Source organism: Paroedura picta, chromosome 3, assembly GCF_049243985.1.
Source record: "Paroedura picta isolate Pp20150507F chromosome 3, Ppicta_v3.0, whole genome shotgun sequence".
In the NCBI taxonomy this organism is placed as follows: domain Eukaryota; kingdom Metazoa; phylum Chordata; class Lepidosauria; order Squamata; family Gekkonidae; genus Paroedura; species Paroedura picta.
In genome coordinates, this window is record NC_135371.1 from 36,801,680 (window position 1) to 36,816,134 (window position 14,455).

Sequence of the window (14,455 nt, forward strand, 5' to 3'; positions counted from 1 at the left end):
CATTAACATATTCAGCCCACAAAGTGGTAATTTGCAAATATAAAAGATGTTTGAATTATCACATCTTTTCAATTCATATTCACACATTACACCCATCATCTTTCAAAGCTTAACATCTTTAAACAGCCCGTGGCGCCACGGGCGCCATCTTTATCTTTAAACAGCCCGTGGCGCCACGGACTAAATAATTCGTTAAGCCCCCTAGAGGTGGGCTTTGTCCGTGATGAGGAAGGGTCCAGGTTGGACCCTTCCTCACGACAGACAATCGGAGGGACCAATCGGCAGGCGCGAAGTGAAGCGAAGCGAAGCGAAGCGCCTGCCGATTGGTCCCTCCAATTCCCAGCCTGAGCAACTGCGAGCCGCGCGCAGCGCGGCTCGCAGTTGCTCCTGGACTGACGCGGTGAGAGGCGTGAAGCGCCTCTCACCGCGTCAGACCGCCGCCCGAGGGAACCCCCGGCAGTCGCGCAAAGCGCGGCTGCTGGGGGTTCCCTCCCTGCCGGACTCACGCGCCTTCTCCCCTTTCAAAACCCCTTTTTATAAAGGGGCTTTGAAACTAGTTCCAACATAAACCAACATACTTTCGATAAACTATGGAGAGATTCAGGCAATAGAGAAGGCAATACACCTATGTATACAAAGGATGTATGTATAAGGCTACAGAAGCACCACAAACATAGTTGCCTTCAGATCAACTGGCTACCAACAAACCTTGCTCTAATCAGAACTGACCAAGTATTCTATTTAGCTCAGACACATAATTAGAGAGTCAGGGCAAGAACAAAACACACCAGGTGAACAGACAACTAGCATCCCTCAATCCCAGCACAATGAAGATCTTTTCCATGGATCAGAACAGTGCCCATGGATGCAAGCACACTAGGTGATGTCACCATCCCTCGTGCATAAGAGTTAAGCTGATTGGCTCCTCTCTGGGTTCTGACACACTCACACAAACCCCGCTCAGTGTGTACCTTTTAATTCAAAGCCTCCCTCCCGCTAACAAAATCTTATTTCAGGCCCATTTAACTATATGAGGCACTTTCATAACCAATGAAATTCATCAGATTATTGATGGATGGCAATCTTGATCACTGATTGCAAGTTCATCATATACCTCCAATTATGGAAAGTCTGAAGACAACTTGCATGTCTGGCAAACTGCATTTTATACCTAGGCTATCTCCTCTATCCATATTGTCCCCTGGAGCCAGAGTTCTACAAAGAGGCCGCTCCAAGTGCTCTCGAGTTTCAAAATGGTGGCCACAACACGCCATGGCTGCAGAAAGATGCCTTTTGTTCCCCAGCAGCTGCTCTGGGTGCTGAATTAAAAAATGGTGTCTGTGTCTCTACATGGCTTTAAATTTCCCCTCTTTTTTGTAATCTCTAACTAGAACTACAATTATAACTATAATGACAACTTTAACTCTAACATTAACAAAAACAGCAAGAAAGTTTTCAGTACCCACTATTCTCTATGCAATCAAAAAAATAGGAGACCCATCAGCCCTGCTCGCCCATGCGAGGCAAGAAGATGAGGGGAGGGTACCTCCCATCACAGAGGAAACAGGAAGTTTGACTTTGACCTGGTAGTGTTTTCAAGTGATTATTCCTAGGGTTTCTGTGAGAGAGTACATGTATGTTTTATTGATTTCTACACAGACAAATAGAGATAGAACCACAAGAAACAATATAATTAAATGTTAAGAATTAAGTTCTGAATTCACCTGACTGACTATACAGGAATAATCTAAATGAAGTTTTGACCTCTGTAGACAACAGAAAATTTCTACTGAAGTAGATGAGTTACTATCTCTACTCACTCAATAGATGAGAACGACATCCATGACATATCACACACAGTTCTGTGGCATGCTAATATTAGGTCATCAACAGTTTTCAGTGTCTTCGGTACCCAGATGAAGGGAGCTTTGACTCTGCAATGCGTATCCCCTGGGAAATCCTGTTGCTCTTTAGGGTGCCACTGGATTTGAATCTTAAATTCTTGTCTGTAATTTTGAAGCTTGTTTTTTATATCCTGATCTTCTCTATCCAGTCAGTCAGTCAGTCAGTAACCTTTTATTGGCATAAAATGTATAATACATATAAAAATAGGGATCTTCTCTATCCTAAGGTATCTCTAAGGCCCATTATGCACGGCCGCCGAAACGGCGATTTCGGGTCACGTGGAAAACGCGGAGGGGGAAGACGCGACGTATACCGGTTATGCACGGGGCGGGGTGCGACGGCGGCAAAATCCGGAGCGGCGGGTGTCGAGGCGCCGATGCGGCGCGAAGGACCGAGGCGAGGGCGGCGCTGCGCCGGCAAGCGGCCGCTGCGCCGGAGGTCAAGGGCTGGAAGGGCGGAAGCAACCTGCGCAGGCGCAGTCCTGCCGGTTGTAACGGTCAGGGAGGGGGAGGGAGGGAGCGCCGTGGCCGTGAGCTGCAGTACCGAGATGGAGTCCAGGGCAGCGGTGGGGGCAGTCGCAGAGGTGGCAGCAGCCGTGACTACCCTAATAAGCGGTGTACAGACCCTAATGGTGGCCATGGCCACGGCTGGCCGTCAACAGCATCGCCGTCGACGCCAGCGGAGGGGGCACCGAGCCAAGGAGGCATGGCGCAGGTCGGGCCTCTGGTGGGGTGCCTCACTGTCCTGGAGGCGAGCTGCCATCCGCCGGTGGCACGCTCTGTCCGCAGTGCGCTTTCCGAGGGCCCGCTGGGCTGAGCGGCGCAGCCGGGACTGGTGGGAGAACTATGTGACAGCCAGCTGGAGTGACGACCACTGGATTGATAACTTCCGGATGACGCGGAGCACATTCCAGGAGCTTGTGAGAGCCTTACAGAGCCGACTGGAGAGACAAGCCACCAACATGAGGCTGCCCATCCCCGTAGAGAAAAGGGTAGCCATTGCCCTATGGTACCTGGCTACAGGGGACACGTATCGGGACGTCGCCCACCAGTTCGGCGTTGGGGTCGCCACTGCAGGGGAGATCATACGGGAGGTGTGTCTGGCGATGGAGGCGGAGCTCTACCGGACGGTAGTTTGCCTGGGAGACAGGGTTGGCGAGGTAGGCACAAAGGGCGCGGCAGATGGGCGGGCAGAAGAATGGGGCAGTAGCAGGAAACCCTAATACCCCTGTCATCCACAGATCATGGATGGTTTCGGCCGCCTAGGGTTCCCCCACTGCATCGTGGCCGTCGATGGCTGCCACATCCCCATCCGTGCACCCGGGAGGCGGTACGATGAATACGGGAACAGGAAGGGGTTCTGTTCCGTCATTCTCCAGGGGACAGTAGACCATACTGGCCGGTTCATCGATGCGGAGGCAGGCTGGGGTGGCCGGCGGAACGACGCTTTCGTCTTCCAGCAGTCCAACCTGCGCGCCGCCATGGACGCTGGGGCTTACGTCCCAGGGAACCCCACCGTCACGATGCACGGTCCGCGTGCCAGCCCTGATAGTAGCAGATCGGGCATACCCCCAACGCCGGTGGCTCATGAAACCCTACGCCCCCCCGCGGGACGCGGTGGAGGCGTACTTCAATGGCCGTCTGTGCCGTGCACGCAACGTAGTGGAACGGGCGTTCGGCCGCCTGAAAGCACGCTGGCGCTGCCAGCTGTCATGCCTGCAGGCTGCCATTGCGAACGTCACCCCGGTGATCATAGCCTGCGTCATCCTCCACAACATCTGCGAGGTACATGGCCATGAACTACGTCTGGCAATGCCGCCGAGGGAGACCATTGAAGTCGAGGAGGAGGGGCTGCCTACTCGCCGGGATCGCCTGCGCACACGGCAGCTGGGTCAACGCGTCAGGGACGCCGTGGCGGCATACATCTTCGAGCGGAGGCCGCGAAGGGGTGCCCGGTGAATGACGACAGCGAATGACAGGTGAAGTGACGGCCCGACCCACTGTCGGAAGGGCCGTTTATTAGACTTGGGTGGCGCGCCACTCACAGCCGTCGCTGACCCCGCCCTGCCCGCGCCCCCCGCCGCCCGCCCGTGGCAGCAGCCCTCCCGCGTCCCCTTCCTCGGCGCCGCGGGGGGGGATCCCCGGCCGCTCCCTCCCCCTCCCCCTCCCCCTCCCCCTCCCCGTCCCCGTCCCCCTCCTTTGCCCCCTGTGCCATGGCGAGCGGGGCCTCCACAAGCACCGGAACGGGAGCAGCAGCGGGTGCCCCGGCCAGTGGGTTGTCGCCGCCGCCAGGAGGCTCGGCGCCCAGGGGTGCCATCCGCTCTAGGGACGTGGCGATGCGTTCCAGGGCCCCAGCTGCTGTTGCGAGAGAGGCGGCAGGACCGGCCATAAGTTCTCGCAGCAGGACCTTGAATTCCTCCCACTCCTCCCGTTCCCGCGCTTCCCCCGCCCTTCCGAGCTCCAGCAGGGCAGTCTCAAACCGGCGCCGCTCGGCCAGCTCGTCCTGCCCCTGCTCCAAGAGGCGTTCTCCGACCGTGGTCAGGAGCGCTACGCGCCGCCGCCGCCGCCGCTCTCGTTGCAGGCGCTCCTCGGCTGAGAGCGCCCCGAGGTCCAGGGCTGGCCCCTCCCCTTCCTCGCCATCGTCGCCGTCGCCACCGCCTCCACCTGCATTTGAATAGGTGTCGTGTGCTGGGGAATGGCCGTCCCAGGGTCCCCCCCCCTGGCCCTCTGCCCCGTCGCACGCACCTGGAGAGTCCTCCGCCTGTTGCTCGGACTCGGAGCCCACGTTCGGGGACACTGGGCTTCTGTCCGGGGCATCCCCCCATGCAGCACCTGCGGGCGACATGAAGGGCGGCGCCTTGGCCCGGGGTGGCAGTTCGCCGTTGGCCCAAGACGCCTGGGGACCGGGCTGCTGGCCAGCCCTTCCCGCGCCTCCCACACCACCCATTCCACCCGCTTGGCAGCCCATAGTACCCGTGGTCTCCTGGGTCCCGGCCGACTCCTCGTCCGTCTGCCCGGCATGGTCGCTATCCACCCCAGGCGATACCGGCGCCGTTGATGGCCCTGGTGGGGACCATAGATAGGGTGTGGGTTGGCTGGCTGTGGCGTAGCGCCCCACCCCACTGCCCAGGCGGCCACCCACACGGGACCATTACCTGCCCGTGGCTCCCGCTGCCTAGGGGGAACGCGTGGCGGAGCCCCACCGGCGGATGCCGGTCTCTTAGGTGGCCGTCCCCGGCCCGCCCACTCAGCCTCCACCACCTCGGGCGCCCGGGGAACACGCCGCACACTGAGGCTCCGTGCCACCCGTCGCGGCCGCCCACTGCCCCGCGTCCCCAAGATATCGGCCAGCCTCCGGTAGTGCGGGCATGTGGCTGGCTCGGCTCCCGTCCGGTCGTTATGCTCGCGGACCCGGTAGTACTCTTGCCGCAGCGCCTTGGTCTTCGTCCGGCATTCCAAGGCGCTGCGAACGACCCCTCGTGCCCGGAGGTCCCTGGAGACCCGTTCGAACACCTCCCGGTTCCTGTGGGACGCATGAAGGGCCTTTTGGATGTCCGGGGCGCCCCAGACCTCCAGCAGAGCCACGACCTCATGCTCCCTCCAGCTACGGCCCCGTCCCCCCTGCTCGCCCGTGCTTGCCGATGCCGACGAGCTAGGGGTCGGGTAGTCATCTGCTGGGGCAGGTGGCCCCTCGGGCGCTGGGGCAGGGGTCCTCGGACGGCGCGCTGCCATGGCCTCCCTGCTCACTATGGCCGCGTGCTCTTGTACTAAATAGGTGGCCGGCAACGGGGTCTACACGGAGCATGGGCAGCGTGGCCGGCGATAGGCGATAGGCGGCCGCGGCACGCGTCGGTACGTCCGGGGGATGCCGGCTTCCCAGGAACGTCGGGGGCGGTCCCCGTGCCCCTCGCGATACTGTCGGCCGGAAGCCAGGGGGGTGTGGTGGGAAGGGGCGGTCCCTGGGAGGGGCTGGTCACTTTCGACCATGCTGCGTTCGTGGAGGGAGCGGCGTGACGGCGGCCGCTGGCAATGCCGGGCTGTGGAGCTTTTTTTGCTCCACTGCCTGGCGATGGGCGCGTCACGCCGCCTCATGACCACGCCGCAGCTGGTCAACTGTTTCGACCTGTTCCGAGCGGCCTCGAACTACCTCGAGACCGCCGGATACTCCCGGACACCCCGCCAGTGCCGGGAGAAATTCGAGCGGCTGAGGGCCGCCTTCTTTGCGGCTCTGAGGGCCATCGCTGCCGGCTCCCCAGGCCCGCCTCCGCCACACGCAGACGTTCTGGACCTGATGTGGGCGGAGGCTGGCGCTCCTCTCTGGATGTTACGGCAGCCGGAGGGTGTGTATGGCGGCAACGGGCGACTGTGCGGACCCGGGCCACATGCCTGGCCGTTCTGCGCTGCCTTGCCGTCATGGCCCTCTGTAGGGATCTCTGGTACCGGCGCCGCTCTCACCGGGTGCCTTTCTTGCCCACTTTACAGGGGATACCTCGACGGAGTGCTCTGCTGCCGGACCCTCCTCGCCGCCCACGTGAGCTCCCGCCGTCGACCACCCGCCGCCCTGCAGCTGGACTTTGGGGGGGTTCGGGTGTCCCCTTAGTTGCCTCCCAGTTCGCCCCTCCCCTTGTTTGCTGCCCCGATCCATCGGTCCCCTAGGTCATCCCCTTTTGTATTGTTTCCCCCCTCGCGTGTCCTGTTTGCTCGTCCCCCGTATTTGCACTGTATTTTTTGCACTGTTTTCCCATCTGCACTTTTGTACACTTTTTTAACTGTTTTATAAAGTTTGTATTTTTCAACCAAACCCTCGTCTCTGCTGTCGTTTGTGGTTGGGGGAGGATTCGGGGACTGGTGGGGTGTCGCTTTGGTGGTCTCTCTCCCCTCACTCATGGGACATGCTGCCCCTCTCCCCCGCTGGAGCTTACCGCCCCGGCCCGTTCCGTCCAGGGCTCCCCTGCTTCCCCTCCCCTTTGTGATCTCCGGCCGCCTGTCCCCGTTCCCTTTGTGGGTGCCCTCCGCTGGCGACGCGTTCCAGCAGCCGCTTCGATTGTGACTCTGGAGGCTGAACCCGGAACTCCCCGATTATGCACGTGGCGGCTTCGGCGCCACGTCTGATTGGACCCTGGTTGTTAAGGAAGCTGCGGTTTCTTCCGCGTTCCGCTAACGCGACTTTTCCGGCGGCGTACGTCGAATCTGCAGCCCGTTGCCGCCGGCACCGTGCGTTATCGGTGATTTTAGTCGCCGCCATTCCACCCCGAATGTGCGTTAAAACGCCCGTGCATAATGGGTCTAAGCGATTTACAATTGCATTTACTTCCTCTCTCCACCAACATGCATCTTGTGCGGTACAGCTGGCCTCAGACTGGCCCAAGGTTGCCAAGCAGGCTTCATATGGAAGTGTGTGTTAAAAAACCTGATTTCCAGAGTAAAGCCACTCTTAACCACAGCACCATGTTGATTTCTCAATGTGTAACTTGAACACTGTCTCATACCTCCTAAACTAAGAAACAAACTTGTGTCACATTTAAATTCACATGAAAATTATTTACTGAATCAGACTGTTAGTCTATCGAATCTAACTCAGCCTTTCTCAAGTTTTTAGCCATTGAGAAACCCCTAAAACATTCTTAGGCTTCAAAAAAAACCCAAAAAAAAACAGAAGTGGCGTGATTGTGCAGAATACAGTTAGAAAGCCTAGCTGGTTACAAGTCCACCTGGGACCCCTCCCCTTCTCACCCCGTCCAGTCCCATCATTGGTTATTTTAGGAGGGGGGAGCAGATCAACACAACCATATATGGTTATATCACCCAATAAATGTTTAACAAATTTTAAAAATACATTAAAAATTAACTCCCACCCATTCAGGAAACCTTTCCAGGGCTGTCAAGGAACCCTTAGTTGAGAAAGCCTGGTCTAACTGGACTAGCAGCAGTTTCTCCATGTAGGTCTTTCACATTATCTGCTACCAGATCCTGGTGATCCAGAGCACAGAAGCAGGGGTTGTTTGCATGTAAAGCAGAAGCTATACAACAGAGACACATTATATAAGGATGAAACTTTGTAGCTGAATCAAGCATCCTGAAAGACTCCAGATCATAAGAACATTTTCAATGAAACAAACTTGCTCATTTTCTACCCTCCATATTATCAGAAACTCTGAAAAGCTCAACAGTAGAATATATTCATCACAGATTTCTCATGGTTTATTATTCTGATATCCCCTTGAATGTTTCAAATTTCATGTACTGACCTAAAAAAAGTTCTGACTTATTATCTTTCCAATGCATTTAAATCAAAATTTAGTTCTACTGCCCTTTGAGACTTAAAGTTTAAGTGCTGATAACCCATGGGTGTACGTGTTTGTGTTTTTATGGGACATTAGAAATGTATAACAAACTTACTAGGTGTTCTAAGATTTAGCTTTTAAACACGTGTAGTTGCCTTATTCCGTCAGACTTTTGATCTATCACAGCCATTAGTTTCTCCTGGCTGGCAGCAAGTCTCCAAGGTATTGGATCTTCCATAACACTTATTACCTTATTTTTAAAATTAGTGATGCCTCAAATTCAATCTTGGACTCCCTGCATGTGACAGTTGTCTACCACTGTGCCACAGCCCTCTTGATAAGCACATATGACTTTATCAATGTTATATAAGAAATGAATTGTTAGTTTCTTTCCATCCCAGCAACAGATTTTACAGAAAAGGAACATTTAGATCAACAAGGTATTTTAAATTACTTCGCTACTGTATCCTGTTCAGAGTAATTTCTTAAAGCAAATACTTATTCTCTAAACCCCAAAGAATTCAGAGTGCCTCAAGAGTACAAACAGAAACTCAACACCCCTGGGTCTCATCCAAGGTCACAATTCAATTGTCCAGGGGAGCTATAGGACTGCCTCCCACATAGTTAAACAAGGTCCTTATTGTTCCCAATAAAATATCCCAAAAGTACTTGATTCATGTTATTTTACTAGTGAACTTCTTTTTAGGGCAAACATTTGCTCATGAGCTGGCTAACAGAATTATCTTTATTAGGGTTCTATCTAACATTCCAAAGATATTTTTCAATCCCATTTTCCTCCTATTTTGTTGTCCTGTTTCTTTCCCCAACTGCCACCTCGTTCAGACTGGCTGGCCATTAGTCCGGAAAGCTTGAAAGAGAGACTGGTGGATCAAGACAAGGATTCACAATTAAAAGTAGACGTGGTTGCCTTTAGACTCCATAAAGTTTAATAGAATAAGAGAAAAGCATTGTCTATTATGTGTAAGAGTCATGACCTCATCCAGTCTTAACACAAGACTGGTCCAATGTATCAATACCTCAAAAATAAGTAGTATGAGAGAATATCAAAGGAAGGTTTTAAAAGCCGAAATAACATTTTCGCTGAAAAATGTCAACACGCCTTCTTAATCAGTTCCACATTCATAACATACTCACTGCTGTGAAGTATATTACTATTACAGGTCAACTGATACTAACTGGGCTTATGTCAAAAGAGAAAGCTACCTTTTCTAAATCAGTACTACTGCAGAGAATAATATGCCTACCACGTGGAGACTTCTCCATGCAGAAATGTGCATGTAGCAGCCCACTGCAGATAGCTTTTTGTTGCCCAGCATGTCTATATGCTCATTCGAAAGCATTTCAAGCAGTCTGTGATGGCAAATCGTTCAGACTGGGACAATCTACACATTGAGCTATGATACATGAACAACAGTTCTCCACTTGGAACAGATGCCACGCACAGCAGCTGTCAGACAGCTGTAACAGCTTCAGTGGTCAGAAAGCTTCTGTTAATATTTCATTAAGTGAAAACTTTTGGAAACACAATGATCTAAACAACTGCAAGTACACATTTCTTTGAGGTGACAGGTGCTATGCTACACAGTAACTTCACTGTAGTCAGCTTTTTAGTTCTGTTTCCAGGTCGTAACTGCTCTGTATCTGATCTACTTATGTTGCACATATAAATAACGCTTAAGGGGGGGGGGGGGTACTCTTTTTAGCCAAATATAAATTCAAGTATTTTTAAGGGGCTTTTGAAAAAGCAGTATTCAAATTAATACCATAATTGGGAAAAACATAAAAAAGGTCAGATAGTTATTACCTTAAAAGTAGCTTTATGAGATATCATTTAATCGTATTTATTTACTTTACACAGATGTAACAGTATAAACATTAGAAACAATGTACACAAAAAAACGAACAAAAAGCCCACACACTATATCAGACACTGTTTTATAAGCAAAACAAAAAGTGGAATTTGATTTACCCTGTAGAAGCAAGTATGAAAGACAATAATTTGGTTGGTCAAAATATGATAGACATATTCTGGATGTCTAAATGCAGAATTCTGGACAAATAACTAGATGAATTATCAGAAGTCAGAGGATAGCCCAGGCACACCTGATCTCGGAAGCTAAGCAGGGCCAGCCTTAATTAGTATTTGGATGGGAGACCTCCATGGAAAATGAAGATCTGAAAACGAGGATTACATGGAGACAAGCAATAGCAAGCCACCTCTGAATGACTCTTACACGGCTGCCGGGCAATCTTACAAACGCAGGGTCTCCTGGCTACATGACCCAGACACCATATGATAAATAAGTATCAGAGGGCAAAGTGACCCAAGATGAGGCTCAAAACAAGAGATTCACTGCTAGTGCTTAAATCCTCCCTCTGCAGATATATTAACCATGAAAAATGGCAAAATCTGGGGCACAACTCTGGCTATAGCTTACACAAAGACAGAATTTCTAGGGATGAAGTGTTCTCATTTAGGGACTATTTCTTTGGGCACTTAATTCTGTCTGTACTTTTTTTTTTGCCAAAGGAAATAATGATCATCAGATCATCAATATGCTTTCTGTTCTCCAGCTATTTTTTTTTTGGGGGGGGGGGAATCAAAATCACCACTTATATCAATTAATAGGCATACAAGTCCAACTTCAAGAGTACAATAGAGATATATTATGGCTCATCTCATCCATCCTGAAAGCCATGTTCTTTCACAGGAAAGCTGCCTGGATATTGTTTGCTTGTATATTGATTATTTGACTTATTTACTGTCCTATCCAGGGAATCGGCTCAGGGCAGTTACTAGCAACAAAATTTAAGCAATTACATTACTTTAAAAAGTAAAATGCATTTAAAATTTAGTGTAACATCTGGTGTTAAAAACAGAACAGTAGCACTGGCAGTCTTAAGAGCCAGCTTGGTGTAATGGTTAGGAGTGCAGACTTCTAATATGGCGAGCCGGGTTTGATTCTCCACTCCCCTACATGCTGGGTGACCTTGGGCTCAACACAGCACTGATAAAGCTGTTCTGACCATGCAGTAATATCAGGGCTCTCTCAGCTTCACCCACCTCACAGGGTGTCTGCTGTAGGGAGAGGAAGGGGAAGGCAAATGCTTTGAACTCCTGGTAGAGAAAAGTGGCATATAAGAACCAAATCTTCTTAATTTATCTTCCTCCAGAGCTAGAATATGGTCAGGAGGCATCTTTTTGATAAGGAAAGCCCAGTTGCTATTTCCCTGGCCCCAACCAAAAGCGTGGATAAAGAGCTCTATCCTTCAGGCTTTGCTAGTTCCGGCAGGGCCTGAGTATGATGTGGGAGTTCGGATGGAAAATGCCCTGGCCCTGGTTGAGGCTAGATGCACCTCCTTGGAGCCAGGGATAACCAGCTGGTTAGTATTAGTGGAGCGGAGTGCTCTTGGGGGGGGGGGGGGAGTTGTAGACAAAGAACAGCAACAACTACAAATATGGCCTTAAATGGATGATACAGAACAGTAGCTTAGTTGCTACTTTTGGTATGATTTGACAAGTGGAATAGCAATGACTGTTAAGATATCTGTGTTCCTATAGACCACTGTAACAAAAGTAGTACTCCTGCATTTATATCACAAAGGTACTGCTCATAACCAGAAGCGCTTCTGTTACTACTGTTGGCAAAGTGCAACATAAGAATTTGCAAGTGTTTTAAAGATCACACACATACACACACACCCCTCCTAGAAAAATTGCTAATAGCTCCCTCAAAATGTGGACATATGAAGCGACAAGTTTCCTAACTAGCTATGCATTAATGATGGTCTAAGAGCCCCATTGAGCCAACAATTTAGGAGAAAATGTTCATTGCTCGTGATCAAAAGATTCCAAAACAGACACAGATTGATCATCTATTCCAAGCCCCTATTCCCTAGATAGGAATACATTAAGAGCTAGCTAGGTCTTTTAAGACATGCTTTTGTACAGCCTTTTCTTCAAAGCCTCCAAGTGTGATCTCTAGCAGGTATCCCCTTGAGTAACTGCTAAAACCTATGAACAAACAACATGGATTCTGGCGTTTTAGAATACCCTTATAAATAAAAATATCATTTACAAGCTCCATTCCAGTTTCATTTTATGTTCATTTTCACAGTGAAAAAGTGTCTGGAGATATGAATCCACATGTTTGAACTTAAGACGATTTCAAATGTAAGCTTTATAGTGTATCTATTTTTTTAATAACTGACTTTGGGTCCTGCGAGAGAAAGGCATGATACAAATTTTGCTTAGAAATAAATACAACCACAGACAACTACCACACATAACTAATACATATTGTTTGTTTGATTTAGTGCACAGTTTGATATAGTACACCGTGAGAGACTAGGCTGGGAAATTCAAAATATCTCTCAGATATGAGGCTCACAGGGCAAGCTTGGGCTAATCATATGTTTCCAGACTTACCTAGAGGGTGATTTCAAGGGTAAAATGGGGGAGGCTAGTACCACCCTGACTTAATTGGAAGAAGGGCAGGACAAAAATCTACTAAAGAAAGAAATTAATTGATCCGTTTTTGTCATGCCCCATCTGGTCTAGTTAACTTCTGGAAGGCGCCTCATAGATGGCTAGAGACTGACCTATCCTTCAAGCAAGGATGGCAGGGGAGACATTTAGAGTGCAAGAACACACATCAAGTGCTAGCTCAAGTTTTCTCTAGATGATCCTGCTATATTTCCCCCTTTCCTTAAGTTGCTTCCTAACTCTCTGTGCTTCCTAATTAATTAGATGTTCAGTGGGATAAAGCTCTTTGAGAACCCCAGGTATCTAAGCTCCAGCCCACTTGCACTCACAGACTACTCAGGCTACACAAAGGCACAGATCTTGACGGACAGCTCCATCTTTAATTGAGGGGGAAGCCCAGAGGGGGACAAAGAGCAAGAAAGGGTGGGTCTGACGTCCTCTCTTTTTCTCACACACACATCCCCAGATGGACCAGTGATCTTCTTTTCCAGTGTTAGACTGCAAAAATTTGCATGACTAGAATTTCTTTGGTAGTGGGATGCCACCGGTTTCGGGGCTGCATTGGAGAGAAAGAGCATAGCGTGGAACAGTGGTTAAGAGTGTTGAACTAGGAACTTGCAGGTTCAAATCACCACTCTGCTATGGAAGCTTCCTAGGTGACTGATCACATACTCTGAACCTAGCCTACCTCACAGGGCTGTTGTGATGATAAAATAGAGAACGTTTTAAGCCACTTTGGGTCCCCATTGGGGACAGAGATGGGGTAGAAATGAAGTAAATAAATAGTTTAAAACATTTCTTCTCTGCATTATTTCTTTGAACTCAAGGCAGTCTTTAACAGTAAAGTACCAGAGTTAGCTAGCTATAGCTTGAGTCAGACTGGGAGCTTCCCTGGGACCAGTGCTGATTTTATTCATGAAATTTACTTTTAGACTATCTAAATTCAGAGCTGGGAAAGTGCCTTCAAACAAGGTGCTGTGAAAAGCTGGATATGGAATAGGCTCAGAATCACAGCCTTTGAAATGGGTGGTGGTGGGGAGGGATGTCATAGACAAGCTTTTACTGCCTTAGCCAACAACGAAGCACACTCATACTTTTGGTATGACCCATTCCTTAAGATAATGGCTTGGATCCAACAGAGGATTTCCACAGACAAAGGGAGGGGTTCTTTTCACTAATTTCTGCCTCTCACAACAGACTTCCAATTCCTTCCTCATGGTGTTCTGATGATCCTGTCCCCTGCAAGCAACATTGGGGGGGGGGGTGTTGCACTGCTGCATAAGAGAGAAGTAGCGTTGACAGAAGGCCCTTCTGCCCTTAAATGTTACCCGTCGATCCAAGCCACTGAATAATATATGGGTGGAAAGCCTTTTATTTTAAGTGAACAATCCAGAATTTGGGGCTATGAGTTGAAGGTTCACTTCCAATACTATCTCAGTTTTTACTGTTGTGCTGGACGCAAACTTCCTAGCCTTAAATACAGGGACAGTAACTTCCAGAGTTAAATTCCACTATAGTAGCAACACAGATCCAGAATGCTGACATGTTAGGCCAAACTACTTTTAACTCTATGGACTCATATTAAGATATGAATAAGATGATATTTAAAAAATGTGAGGGGAATATAGACTGGGGGCAAATGACCACAGAAGGGTTACTCATCCTTTAGTGACATCTCTCACTGTTCCTGCTTTAAAGTCCAGTGAAGAGGAGACAGATCCATGCGTTTTTACAAATTCCTACCCAGACATTAACAAAGC

The 14,455-nt window shown here is 50.0% G+C and overlaps 1 protein-coding gene and 1 long non-coding RNA gene across 6 annotated transcripts in view; one reads left to right on the forward strand and one right to left on the reverse strand.

Annotated features, from left to right (window-relative positions):
• Window positions 1–14,455, reverse strand: part of TMCC1 (transmembrane and coiled-coil domain family 1) — a 165,613-nt gene that overhangs the window by 68,975 nt on the left and 82,183 nt on the right. The gene's annotated exons all lie outside the window — the stretch shown is intronic.
• The window catches only part of LOC143831838 (uncharacterized), a 41,314-nt gene that overhangs the window by 7,814 nt on the left and 19,045 nt on the right, over window positions 1–14,455 (forward strand). The gene's annotated exons all lie outside the window — the stretch shown is intronic.